The sequence below is a fragment of the Bombina bombina genome, chromosome 2 (assembly GCF_027579735.1).
Source record: "Bombina bombina isolate aBomBom1 chromosome 2, aBomBom1.pri, whole genome shotgun sequence".
NCBI classification, from domain to species: domain Eukaryota; kingdom Metazoa; phylum Chordata; class Amphibia; order Anura; family Bombinatoridae; genus Bombina; species Bombina bombina.
The window spans coordinates 904,191,706-904,197,755 of record NC_069500.1 but is presented as its reverse complement, the minus strand read 5'-3'; positions in this window follow the sequence as shown (position 1 = coordinate 904,197,755).

The window sequence follows — 6,050 nt, the reverse complement described above, 5'->3', positions numbered from 1 at the left end:
TGCAGAATTATATAACATTAGTATGTAAGTTTACTGCCCCTTTAAGTAGCTGCAGTTTTAAGATTTAGCTTCTCTGCCACGTCAAGAGAAGCAGAGTTAAATCATTTGGATCCGATCAGAATGATTGACATGCTGTGAAAGCAGCGGGCAGCGGCTGCACAATTGCTTGTGCAATGTTAAATGCGGGCAGCAGATGCTGCCTGTTCTCCGTGATGCTGGGTGGACGAGTTTCCTGAGCGCGAACCTTGTGAGTGCTTAGCTGCTATATAAAAGGAGAAAATAAAATTGTTTGATATATGACTTTTACTTTGTAAATATTTAATGTGCAACAGAGTATGCATTTAGTTGTATGAACGTTTTTACATTCCCACAAACCTTTTAACATTTAACTGGACTCCTATTCACAGAAATGAAAAAAAAATGTGCATAAAATCAGTTTGTGAATGATATTTTCTATTGTAATTTATAATTTTGCCGCTTATAGGACTTTAGCTATGTAGCTCATTTGCTTGTGTTTCTCTAATTCAATGATAACTTATGACATTACGTAAAATAGTTATACTCGCAGTAACGCATTATTTAATTACAGATTATTTAAAGTTATATTCAAGGGTAAACAATGAAAATGTGTATTTTATTTTTTAACAAATTTAATTTATTTTCCTATGTATTGAGCCTCTGCTAATGAGTGTCCCAGGAGTGCAATTTTAATTCCATAAAATGGGTTCAAACCATAAGTCAGACAAACTGTAAAAAAAGAGAACCTGTTAAAAAAAAAATGAAATGTTTTATTAAAAAAAATGAAATGTTTTAATGCTAGCCTTGGGAAGCAACTTTAAGAAGAGATTTTAATATAAAAGGTTTAGTCTATGCATTGCAGTGTCCCCCCCCCCCCCAGAAAATGTGAGTGCACAATAGACGTCAGCAGCCATGTATAAACCCTCCATGATTACCCCCTCATTTATCCCAGTGAGTGTCCTTTCTGTAGTGTTGTGGGAGCAGATCTCTACAGGTTACTTTGTTGATTACTAGCCGAGCAGTAAGCAGAATCTGCTAGGCAGTGCAGCCAGAAATTTGACCATGGGGTAAACACTGCACAGCAAAAAACAATGTTGCAATATAGTTGTTGAGTTTCTATTCCTCTGAACTTAAAATGCACCCTGCAGATTTATTGGGGCTAACTCTGATACCCATCTGTCCACAATTGGCTTTAACAGATAAGGACTACAAAACAATGCCCTTCGTACAAACATAGTATATCAACACAACCTAAATGTCTTATAATTGCAAGGTGTTGACTGTTCCGCTGCATAAACTATACTAGTGAGAGCAGGTAAAATAACCATGTTTACTAATTAGCTGATTATTTCACCTGTGCTCTAGTTCAGATATTCTCAAAATCCTGCCTGTTAGGGAGTTCTGAGGACAGGTTTGAAAACCAGTGGTTTATATTATGCAAGCAGGGACTTTTTATGTTATAGGTTTGGTGCCCCTTAATGTCATGCCAAAACAATACCCTATATTTACTTGTAAATAGTTTGGAGGTATAAATTGCACGACTCTTGTTCATTTCCTCTGTAAATGTGATCACATTTCTAAAATGTGTGTTTCTGTAACAATAGAGGTTTATTCTTGCAATACCAAAATGCTTTGGTACAAATTGTAGTGTTGATTTTGTTAGAGAAAATGGAGAACAGAATTGTAATGTATTTAGATACTGACAACTTAGCGCAATAATATAAAATATTATTAGTATATTATTAAAATGATTTGGTAGCCACACTGTTTAGAAGATGTAAATCTGTAGATTGCAACTACAAGAGTTTTTAAGGGTTTGAAGTGTGCAGAGCTACTGTATTTTACAATGTTTGTTTACTTGGTTAATAAAGGTTTGGGGAAAAAAAGTGTTATTTTATTGTGGTTTTTATAATAACTTATATGAATGGTATGTTGTACTATAAAATGTTCTCCCCTTTAAAACTTTAACAACCAATGTACCCTGTACTTCGCACGGTCGTTAAGGAGTTTACTAGCTCAGCTTTGCCGACGGCAGCATAGCTGCGCTACTACTGCATGGTTCACTTCCAGAGGCATGTAAATATAACGTGGCCTTGCCGATATCGGCAAGACCTGCACTATAAACAAGGCCAGATAAGAGGTCCTTTGTTAAAAGGGAATCAAACTGCTGGGTACAACTAAGGAAGATTGGTTGCTACTCTACCCTTCCAACAAACCAGGCCGGTGCCAAAGTGAAAAAAAAAAATGTGAGTGTCTTTAAAAAAAAAAAAAAAAAGTTTGCAAACGTTCTCATGATTTTTTACACTGTGTACACAATGTAGTACTTTGTTAGCACTGTGTTTTAAATTGTTCATACGATTTAACTATTTTGTGCGCACGCAACAATTATTAAGGCATGCACACAAAAAAAATATAGGTCCGGAAAATGCAGTTACATCATGCACACAAAATAGTTCTTCTGTATGCACAATCTAACTGTTTAAATATGTCTGCAGCTTTCTGGTATAATACACAGTAAACTTTGCCAACTGGTGGAAGTGGGTCTGGCACCAAGAAAAATTACCCGCCTACATGACAGATTACTTACCTGCCTCTGTGTCTTGTCAATTAGGTACCATGTGACCTCTGGATGGGGCGGGTACTTAACATAAGTAATTGGCTAGCGGTCACATGGTGCCTATGTAAACCGAAACTGCGACCATAATCAGTTATATTGTGCTCACGGTTTAATTATTTAGTGCCCACAATATAATTATCATGAAGAGTGATTATTTTGTGCGCACACCATAATGATTGTTGAATGCACACAAAATGGTTAAATTCTAAAAATAATATAATACACCATGCTCACGGTGTATAACATGGTGGGAACGTTAAAATTATTTTTTTAACTGTGACACCAGTGGGGCTCCTTACCAGCTTTTTTTTTTTTTTTTTTTTTTAATATAGCTGTTTTCTTTTTTAACCTATTACAGAAGCCATTTAGTAAACCACTGCATCTTTATACAGTATTGGTTGCTACCATTTCGGTACGCTTGTGTTGTTGCATCCTATGGGAGAAGCAGTGCACTTTCACAAATCTGTGACTTTGCTGGCTTTTTGACTGCTGTACCTTGCACTTTAAATTAGCTCACATGATAGAAAGCAAAAAAAAAATAGTTTCCATTTTTTTTACACAGTTTAAAAGTTACAAAAGAAATAAAAAAAAAAAAGAAAAGCTCTCAATGACTTCTGTTGAGCGGAGCTACCGAACAGCAGCAAGTCTTTGCTGGCGCTCAGAGCACATCCCGGTGACAGTAACAGCAAGCCGGACCACCAGCCCAGCATGGATTATTAGACCGGCCTGAGCACCACATCGACACAGGGGTAAAGTACTCTGGACGTCTGGCAGTCTGCTGAGGAAATAAGCAGCAGTACAGCTATTCATCACAGCCTGGGGCTTTGTTAGCTCATATACATACTTAAGGCTGGAAACCTCTAATATATCTAACATACACTGCTTCCCAGCCAAGCTATAAGTTCTACAATAAGGATTACCACACAGAGTTATTTCCAACTTTTATTTACGAGAATAAGCATGTGTGCTATTGAATTTATCAACTTTTTCATACATTCCGTGAAACCTGGGCCGCAGTGACACCTAGTGACATAAAGCTCTTTTTCTACTTCATATGTGACCTAAACTCTTCTCCAGTGAAGATTTTTTTTTCCCGTCTGATACACAGCTGCTAGAGATGCTCCAATTCACCCACTGTCATATGAAGGTGGACAAATACTTTAAGAAACTCTCTTCTGCACGGTCAAAACAAACAGATAAGAAACTGCGCCATGGGAGCAGATAATCTCTGATGTAGAGGACCGCCAAACTGAATCAGCCATCACAGTCTCTCGCCTGGTGAGACAAAATATTCAGATGCAGGAGAAGATAGACGATCTAGAAAACAGATCACGGCGCAAAAATCTATGGATTGCTAGACATGAACAAGGACACCTTACCTTTGGATCTCGAACGAGCCCATAGGATGGAACTGGAAAACACTAACAGGCCCTTAAACCCTAAACCGCAACAAGTCATCTTCAAACTACTTTACTATCAAGAAAAACTAGCGCTTCTCCGCGCTTATAGACTGAAAAAGGACTTATCATATGAAGGCAATAAGCTACTTATATTTCAGGACTTCTCAGGAGAGGTGGCGAAGAGGAGAAAGGACTTTGCCCCACTATGCAGCCAACTGTACACCCAAGGCAGACAGGTCTCACTTCTTTATCCAGCGAAGCTTAGGCTCCATACAGTCCACGGGCCCAAATTCTTTCTCTCCCCTCAGGCACTACAATCTTACCTGGACACTAAGCAAAAGAAAAAAGACGGATGACTATAACATATACCCTTAAGATGGCTATCTTGCTTGTGACCTCCCATGGCAGCGCTGTCATGCCATGCTGGCAGCTTGCTGTTACACGTAACGCTATATCTTTAGATATATTGCTATTTGTTATTTGCTTGTTTGTATATTTTTTTATTTTTTGTCTGTTATTTTACATTACTTCTCTTAATATTTTCAGAGAGCAATCATTTTGCCTGTGGCCACTCCTCCGCAAATTCTCCTAAGAACCCCTGGTGTTGACCTCAACTGTACGTTTAGCTACCTCCTCAACATACCCACCTAAATAGAACCTCTTGACTTCTCACAGACTGAGAAACAGACACTTATTTACATCGGACCATGACAACAACTTATAACCCCCCCATCCTTTTAATACACACTATACTATTTCACAAGCCTCTTTGACCCCCAAACACAATGGCACACACATATTGCGTACCCGCTACCCACTGGTTCATGACTATACCTGCTTATCCAAAGCACATCACACCCTGTCTCGGTTAGATTATTTTCTAGTCTCCCCCCATTTGACTGTTGAAATCCAGAAAATTGGGATTACTGCTGTGACTATATCAGATAACGCCCCCATTTGGTTACTGCTCCTACCCACTCCCCAAGACCACCCGAAAAAAAAGTTGGAGATACCCTACATACCTATCACATAACACCGATTTTCAGAAATACCTCCAATCCCAATGGACTGACTATATAACTAATAATGCACAGCATAGAGAAAATATGGATCTATTTTGGCATGCCTCCAAGGCGGTTATGAGGGACCAGGTCACTTCTTACGCAGCTCAATACAATAAGACACTACTTCATAACTCATCTCAATTTTTTAATAAGTTAACGGATGCCTACAACACCTATTTGCAATCCCCATCCAGGACTAATAGACAGAACTACTACAACATAAAACAAGAGAGGGATTCCTTTCTGCAACAGCATGATGCTCTCTTCCACGCGCATAGGCAAGGCCATTTCTATAGACACAGCACTAAAACAGGAAAGCTTTTAGCCAGGGTAGGTAAAAAAATCACACCAAAATCTATAATCACCGCGATCCAATCCCCCTCCGGTCTACAGTTTGACACTGCAACTATCCTGTCCGAATCCCTTTATAAAAGCCAGCCGACAGCTAGAGATCAACAACGCTTCTGGGGAAACAGTCCCCAAGTTAAATGATGACCACCGTCATTTTTTGAATACCCCAATTCTACTACTGGAAGTATCTAGAGCGATTTAATTCTCTAAGTCAGGCAAGGCGGCAGGGCCAGACAAGATATCTATCGAGTACTATAAATCCCTTAAACCAGAAATTTCCCCAATGTTGGCCAACTTATTCACTGACTACCTGAGAGGATCTGCTACTCCCAGCAATTCCTTTACTGTGGCCCACATATGTGTTATCCCCAAACCTGACCGAGATCTGACCCTACCCTCCTCCTATAGGCCCATCTCACTATTGAATAGCGACTACAAACTGTATACCAAGATTCTAGCAGACCGCTAAGCCACATTAATGGGACAAATTATCGGAGAAGATCAAATGGTCTTCATAAAATCTCGTACTTCTGTTAGAAATATCCAAAGGATGTTAGCTGTAATATCCCATTTTTGGCAAAACAGACAGGGTACCCCACC